We start from the raw sequence: 8,699 nt of genomic DNA on the forward strand, positions 1-8,699 counted from the left end.
ATACAAAGAAAAAGTCAGAATAGACAACTGATTTACACATAAAGTGTGATAACGTAAGTAAGTTAGGGGAACATTGGAAAATGTATCTCTCAGATCTATGGATAAGGGAAAAGTTTATTACCAAACAGAAAAAGGGAGAGGACCATGAAATGTAAAATGGATAATTTTGATTACATGACAATTTTTAAAAAAACTTTTGCACACACACACACACACACACACACACACACACACACACACACACCAGTGCAGCCAAAATTAGAAGGAAAACATGAAACTGGGGAAATTTTACAAGTTTCTCTGATAAAGGCCTCATTTTTCAAATATATAGGGAACTGAGACAAATTTATAAAAATAAGAGCCATTCCCCAGTTGATAAATTTTTGAAGGACATAAAGGTATGGTTTTCAGAAGAAAAAATGAAAGTCATAGTCACATGGAAATAATGTCTAAATCACTACTGATTGGAAAATGCAATTTAAAACAACTCTGAGAAATCATTTCAAATCTATCAGATTGACTAATAATGACACAAAAGGAAAACGACAAACATTAGAGGGGATTTGGAAAATTCACTGCTAATAGAGTTATTAACTAGTCCAACCATTCTGGGAAATGATGTACAACTATACCCAAAGAGCTATAAAACTGGGCCTAACCTTTGACCCAGCTACACCATTATTAGGTGTGTATCCCAAAAAGATTAAAGAAAAGGGAGAAGGACCTATTTGTAAGAAATATTTATAGCAACTTTTTTGTGGTGGCATAGAACTGGGAAATTGAGTGTATGTCTGAACAAGTTATGATATATGATTGTTATGGAGTATTAATTGTGGTATAAGTAATAATGAGCAGTTTGGCTTCAGAAAAACCTGAGATAACTTATATGGACTCATGAAAAGTAAAGTATGCAGAACCAGAAGAACATTGCATATAATAGTAGCAAAATTGTAATGATCATCAAAACTAGATATTCTGATCAATAGGATTATCTAAAACAATTCCAAAGTACCCCTGATGAAAAATGATACCCACCTCTAGAAAGAGAACTTATGAACTCTGAATGCAAATGAAGTGTTCTTTATTTACGTTACTTTTATTCTTTTGTGTTTTCTTTCACAACATGACTAATATGGAAATAGGATTTGCATGACTACATGCATATAATTTATATAAATTGTTTTCCTTCTCCAAAATATTGGAATGGTGAAAGAGGTAAAAGAATTTGGAACACGAAATTATTAAAAATGATTGTTAAAAATGTTTTCATGTAATTGGTAAACATTTAATGAAGTAAAATTTTTTAAATAAAATTTAAATCCAATTCCCCTTTGACACATGATCATGAACATACCTTTGTCTGATATTATCCTTTGTTGGAAAACCAGAAATACTTGCCCTTTAGTGAAAGGGGGACCTTTTTTCCCCAAGGCTTCCATGTAGCTATTCATTCTCCAGACCATCCTAGGAGCCTTTATTCATAAACTTGTTTTGTGACTTTCAAGATAAATTATTCTTCACCAATGGAGAGTAAAGTAAGCAATCTTTAAGACATATTTTTGTACAATTATATGCCAATAAATCTGTCAATCTGAGAGAAATCAACGAATATTTATGGAAATATAAATTACCAAGATTAATAGATCAGGAAATAAAATGCCTACATAGCCACATCCTAGGAAGAGAAATTGAACAAGTCATTAATGAATTCCCTAAGAAAAAATCCCCAGGTCCAAATTGGTTCACAATTGAATTCTGCCAAACATTCAAAGAACAACTAATTCTGATATTATATAAACTATTTGGAAAAATAGGCAAAAAAGTCCTACCAAACTCCTTTTATGACACAAACATGGTGCTGATAACTAAACCAAGAAGAACTAAAACAGAGGAAGAAAATTATATACCAATTTCCCAAATGAATAGTGATGCAAAAATTTTGAACAAAATACTAGCCAGGTGATTACAGCAATATATCACAAGGATTATACACTATGACCAGGTGGGATTTATACCAGGAATGTAGGGTTGGTTCAATTTTAGGAATACTGTTAACATAATTGACCATTTCAATGACAAAATCAACAAAAATCATATGATTATCTCAATATATTCTGGAAAAAAAAGCTTTTGACAAAATACAGCATCCATTCCTACCAAAAAGAAATACTAGAGAACATAGGGATAAAGAAGAGTTCCGTAAAGTGATAAACAGTATATGTTTAAAACCATCCCCAAGTATTTTCTATAATGGGAATAAGCCTTCCCAATAAGATCGGGGGGGGGGGGAAGGATGCTCATTATCACCACTATTATTTAATATAGCACTAGTAATGCTAGCTATAGCAATAAGAGAAGAAAAAGAAATAGAAGGAATTAGAATAAGCAATGAGGAAACAAAACTATCACTCTTTGCAGCTGATATGATGGTATACTTAGAAAACCCTAGAGAATCAACTAAAACATTCTTGAAATAATTAACAACTATAGCAAAGTTGCAGGATATAAGAGAAACCCACAAAAGTCACCAGCATTTCCTTATATGACCAACAAAAGCCCAGGTCCAAGAGAGAGAAAGAGAAATTCCATTTAAAATTACTGCAAACAATATAAGATACTTGGGAATCTATCTGCCTCAACAAACCCAGAAACTCTGTAACAACATTACAGAACACTTTTCACACAAATAAAGTCACATCTAAACAACTGAGAAAAATAAATTGCTTGTGAGCACAGAGAGCCAATATAATAAAAATTAAAATTCTGCCTAAACAAATTAACTTATTCAGTGCCATACCAACCAAAACACACACACACACACACACACACACACACACACACACACACACACACACACATTATTTGATATATGGGGAAAAACATCCAGAAGAACAAAATGTCAAAAATATAAAAATGAATTAATTTTTAAAACCATAAAGGAAGGTGGCCTAGAAATACCAATTCTCAAAACATACTATAAAACAGTAATAATCAAAACTATCTGGTATTGGCCAAGAAATAGAGAGCTGGATCAGTGGAATAGATTAGGTACACAAGATACTGTAGTCAATAAGCATAGTAACCTAGTGTCTCATAAACCCAAAGACCACAACCTTTGGGATGAGAACTCACTATTTGACAAAAATTGCTGGAAAAACTAGAAAACAATAGGACACAAACTAGGTAAATACCAACATCTCACACCATACACCAAGAGATGCTCAAAATGGTTTAATTATATATGCATAAAGGGTGACACCATAAGCAAATTAGAAGAGCAAGGAATAGTTTACCTATCAGACCTATAGGGAAGGGAAAAAACATGAATAAACAAGAGATAGAAAGCATTACAAAATATAAAATAGGTAATTTTGATTATATTAAAATAAAATGCTTTTGTACAAACCAAACAAAAAACAACCAAAATTAGAAGGAAAGCAGAAAGCTGGGAAACAATCAGTACAGCAAGTGTCTCTGATAAAGGCCTTATTTCTCAAATATACAGAGAACTGAGTCAAATTTATAAGACTACAAGCAATTCCCCAATTGGCAAGTGGTCAAAGCGTATGAACAGGCAGTGTTCAGATGAAGAAATCAAAGCTGTCTATCAGAATGTGAAGAAATGCTCTAAGTCACTTTTGAAGAGAAATGCAAATTAAAACAACTCTGAGGCACCACCTCACACCTATCAGGTTGGCAAACACAACAAAAAAAGGAAAATAATAAATGTTGGTGATATGGGAAAATTGGGAAACTAATGCTTTGTTGGTCGAGTTGTGAACCGATCCAGCCATTCTGGAGATCAATTTGGAACTATGCCCAAGTGGCATCCAAATTGTTCATACCATTTGTTCCAACAATATCACTACTAAGTGTTCATAAAAAAGGTAAAAGGACTTCCATGTGCAAAAAAAATATTTATAGCAGTCCTTTTCATGGTGGCAAAATATTGGAAATTGAGGGGATGTCCATCAGTTGTGGAACGGGCAAATAAGCTGTCATTATATAAATATAATGGAATACTATGTGCAATAAGAAATGATGAAAAGGCAGATTTCAGAAAAACCTGGAAAAACTTTTACAAACATACAAAGTGAAATGAACAGAACCAAGGAAACATTGTATATATTATCAGCAACATTATGGGATGACCAACTATGAATGACTCAGCTCTTCTCAGCCACAGAATGATCCAAGAGAAGTACAAAGAACTCATGAAGGAAAATGCTATCCACATCCAGTTAAAGAATTGATTGATTTTGAATGCAGATCAAAGCATATTTTTTCACTTACTTTATTCTTTTTTGTGGTTCTTTTCCTTTTGATCTGTTTCTTCTTTCACAACTGTGACTGATACAAGGACATGTTTTACATGATAGCACATGAATAATCTATATCAGAATTCCTAACATTTTCTGGAGAGGGGAAGGCAAGGAAAGAGAGAGAAAAATTTAAAACACAAAATCTTATAAAAATAAATACTAAAAATTGTCTTTACATGTAAATGAGGAAAAATAAAATACTATTTTAAAAAAAGAAGTGTCCTTAAGAAAAGATAAATGCTTATTTTTTTCTGAGTAACACCTTGAAATTGGGTCCTTATTTTTCTTCCTTCATGTGAGAAATTTTTCTTCCTTCTCTCTCTCTCTCTCTCTCTCTCTCTCTCTCTCTCTCTCTCTCTCCTCCCCCTCCCTTTCTAATTTTTATATAACACATAATTAATATTTTGATTGACTTTAAAAAAAACAATTATTTTGAAAAGGAGCTTCAGTAAAAGTTTGCTTTCTCTGTTTATACCACTCTCACTGTCCACTGAAAAGAAAACAAATTTCAAAAAATGTCATGATAGCCTTTCAAAATCAGGGAAAATTTAATTCAACTATAATCCCTAAAAAGACAAAGGAGAACTTGCCTTATGTAGGTCAGAGATCCAGTAGTATCATTACCTACTAGAACTGTGCTGTCTTTGTTTTAAAGGAGCTTCCCTGTATGGAAAATTCCTTCTAACAATATATATATATATATATATTAGCAATTGCTTTTTCACTCGTAGAGAATTCCCTACATCACTGAGAATGAACTGCCTAAGATCATGATTCCAATATATGTCAGAGGCAGGACTGGAATCCAAGTCTTTCTGCCTGAAGCCAACTAAATATTCATAATATCATAATGGTTTTCAGTGATGATGATGATGATGATGATAATGCTGCTGCTGATTATGATGATGAACATTTATAGAGCATTTTAAGGTATGTGGCATATTTTAATTATGATCACCCCTAAGGCAGTTATCACAAGAATTATTATATCCTATAACAGATAGGGAAAGTGTGTGAAGACCTAGAATGATTAAGTGAAATGCCCAATACCAGATATAAAGGAAGAACTGGCATTTGAACCCAGGACATCAGCCCTCAAAATGCTGAAGTTCCTCAACCGTGGCTTCATATAGGTCTGGAGGCCTTAGTGAAAGTAGATGTGTTAAGCAAAAGTTTGTTTTGTGGAGTGTTTGAGACTTGTGGTGGTGAACATTTTTATTGAATTTTAAATTAGTAATGTAATTGAAGTCTACCATTTTGTTTAGAGGGTCTTCATACTATATTCTAATTTCAAATGGAAGAAAGGAAATTCATCTCAGGCACCCATCTATGACAATGTACTCACAGATCATGCAAATCATCAGAAATCAAATAATGAAGCTTTACATTATGCAATAACAAAAAAAGAACAAAACTTCAAGCAGTATAATTTAATCCCTTTTAAATAAGTGGAAAACAGTGTCTGCCTTGCTTTCCCAGGATCCCACACCAGTGGGAAAAAAGAAACAACTTGCTAGACAGAAAGTTCATACTCTGAAGACGCTTGAGAGAAAGTTGTTTCATTTTGCTGTGAAGTATGGGCAAATTCTACACTTGTTTTGCTAAGTTCCATCTATCTTGCTGTGGATCTCAGCTAGCTCCACCTCTGCAGTTAACTCATAGTCCCAAAGCTTCCACAGTCTTTGCTACCATCTGGAGCAGTTTTGTTCTGTTTATTATTTCTGTTTTTCCTAGCCTATATAGGAGTGGGGTGGGGTGAGAAGCATCATTTAGAGTTAATTGTCTGAGTCCTTAGGACAAATGTAAGTATTATGACTCCCCTAGAATCAAATTACCTCTCTTAGAATCAGTTAACCACCTGCACCTAAAACTTGCTCATCATATTCTTGCTCCAACTTTTTCCGCCTTTCTCACAGCTCTACCTGCATAGGGACTCAAAAAGGCCCTACCCATAGCTGCTGAAATACACATCCCCATCAGTCTTCACAGAATCTATTCTCATCCCAGCTCTAATATCGGTTAGGTTGAAATAGGAAAGGAGATCCTTGTTCACTTACCACTTGGCCTAGCAGTTCTTTTCAACTCAAAAATTCTGAGGATTGAATGATTTTCTCTTATCTTGTCCTTCTTTCATGGACAGGCAGACTAACATCCCATAGTGTCCTTGACTCACTCTATCATTTCCTGAGGCCTAAGATATATGCAATAATTTCTCTTCATTAGTCCTACCATACAACTTATGCTGATGGCTCAAAATGATGATAAGGGAGGACACATATAATGAATAATCTTGTCACACCCACTTTGCTGTGGTAGGCAGGACACTAAAGTTGCAGTTCCTTTCTGTGATGGGTATATTGGGCTTTCTTCATTCTGCAGTCCATCAAGCTTTGCAGAGGCCACCTGGCTGATACTATACATATGCTTTGGAGGGATTCATTCTTTTTCAGGACTGTTAAAGCATTGGTTCTTGCTGTCTTCTTTTTAAAGTAACTAGTATTTTTTTTCCAATTACATTGTAAAAATAGTTTTGAACACTCATTTTTCGAAGACATTGAATTCCAACTTTTTCTCCTCTTTTTCCTCCTCCATCCCCAACACGGCAAGCAATCTGATATAGGTATGCAGATTTTTTCTATCTTCTTTAGGTGAAATATGCACATTTCTGAAGCTTATTCATTTATAAGGTGCTAATGACCTGACCTATGAGCTCAATTACTTCCTTTCCCTTAGCCTTGAGTTTTTTAATCTTGGGAAAGTTTATCTTCTGCAGAATGAAATGAGCAAGATCAGGGGAACAATTTATGCAATAACAGCAATTTAATAAAGATAAACAATGATTAAAGACTTAAGAACTCTCATCAATAAAAGGATTAACCATAATTTTAGAGGACAAATGAAAAATTAAAATGAAAATCTATGCTACCCACTACTGACACAGAGTTGGTGGATGGATTGAAGATGTGTAATGAGACACACATTTTTGGATATGTCATTGATTTATTAAGTTTTATTCCTCTATGCAAATTTGTTACTGGTGTTTCATTTTTCTTTTCCTCAGTTATGGTTTTCAGGACACATACACACACACGCATGCAGACATGCACATGCACACACACGAGAGAGAGAGAGAGAGAAGAGAAAGGAAGAGAATAAATGATGCCTGGTAATTTAAAAAGAATAAAATTATAAAAAGTTAGTCTATTGCTTAAAGCTTCAGTTACCTCACTTGTAAAACTATGAGATTAGACAAAGATTGTATTCTATGACTCTGTGGTATTCTTATTAATTGTTTTCATTTGTTGTGTGGTGAGATGGGAGACAAAAATGATTTTTCCCTCTCACCCTGACTACAAAGAAGGCAACATTGTATAGGCAAATGAGTACAAGGTTTGGAACCAAAAGAACTTTCAGGCTTGAATCTCTTTCCTTTGCAACTCACTACCTAGGTGATCTTGATTTCTATATCCATAAGTAATAGTTGGACTACATGGCCTCCTAGGACCCTTCCAGATCTAAATATTATGAACTTATAAGCTTCTGGTTCTGCTTACTGACTTCTTCAAGAGGAGAGGAATAAACGAATAGCAGAATGACAAGATGAGAAGAGAAAAAGATGAGACAAATGTTGGAAAGGGGCTGTCTGGAGTGGTTTGTATTCATTCTACAAAGAGGGATGGGAGAATCACAGTCACTTACCTTTCCTCATACTCATTAGAAAGCTGATTAAATGATGCACTTCTCTTCAGTAATTATATTTAGGCTCATCAACAAATATTCAACTTTCTAAACGTGGGACTGGATGTCCACTCAGCCATTCAAGGACATGAATTTTTTTAATTGGCCATTAGGAGAAGGCCTGGTCTCTAAAGACTCCCTGCTTTGTTTTATACCTAAAAGCAATGAGGTCTAGTGAATTGTTACTGCTCTGGTTAGTACTTACTACAGTAACAATCAAATAAGATACATTAGCAGGGCTTTTAAATGGTTTTCAATCTTTAAGGCCCAATTCTATAATTATGCCTTAAATCAGTTCCAGTTGAATAGTCTCTCACAAGAAGTTGTTTAGAGTTACATAAAAAGGTATAAATTATTGGTTAATTTACTGAAAAGAAACTAATAAAACTGTCTTTTTAATTAACTTGAAAAATACTGGCAAGCAATGTGTAGAGCACATACTAATAAGGGTTTGGATAGTGAGCAATTAGCTTTTGATTGCGTGAAGAATATTTTTTTTGCTATTTGGTGCCAACATCTTTTTCTTTACTATCTATAGTTTGTGCCATAATTTCTATACTGGCATGCTTAATGTCCAAGCTAGGCATTTTAATGCATAATTTTGGATGATACTGGCATTATTTTTAGACTTCTTTCTCA

The sequence above is a fragment of the Trichosurus vulpecula genome, chromosome 7 (genome assembly GCF_011100635.1).
Source record: "Trichosurus vulpecula isolate mTriVul1 chromosome 7, mTriVul1.pri, whole genome shotgun sequence".
Taxonomy (NCBI): Eukaryota; Metazoa; Chordata; class Mammalia; order Diprotodontia; family Phalangeridae; genus Trichosurus; species Trichosurus vulpecula.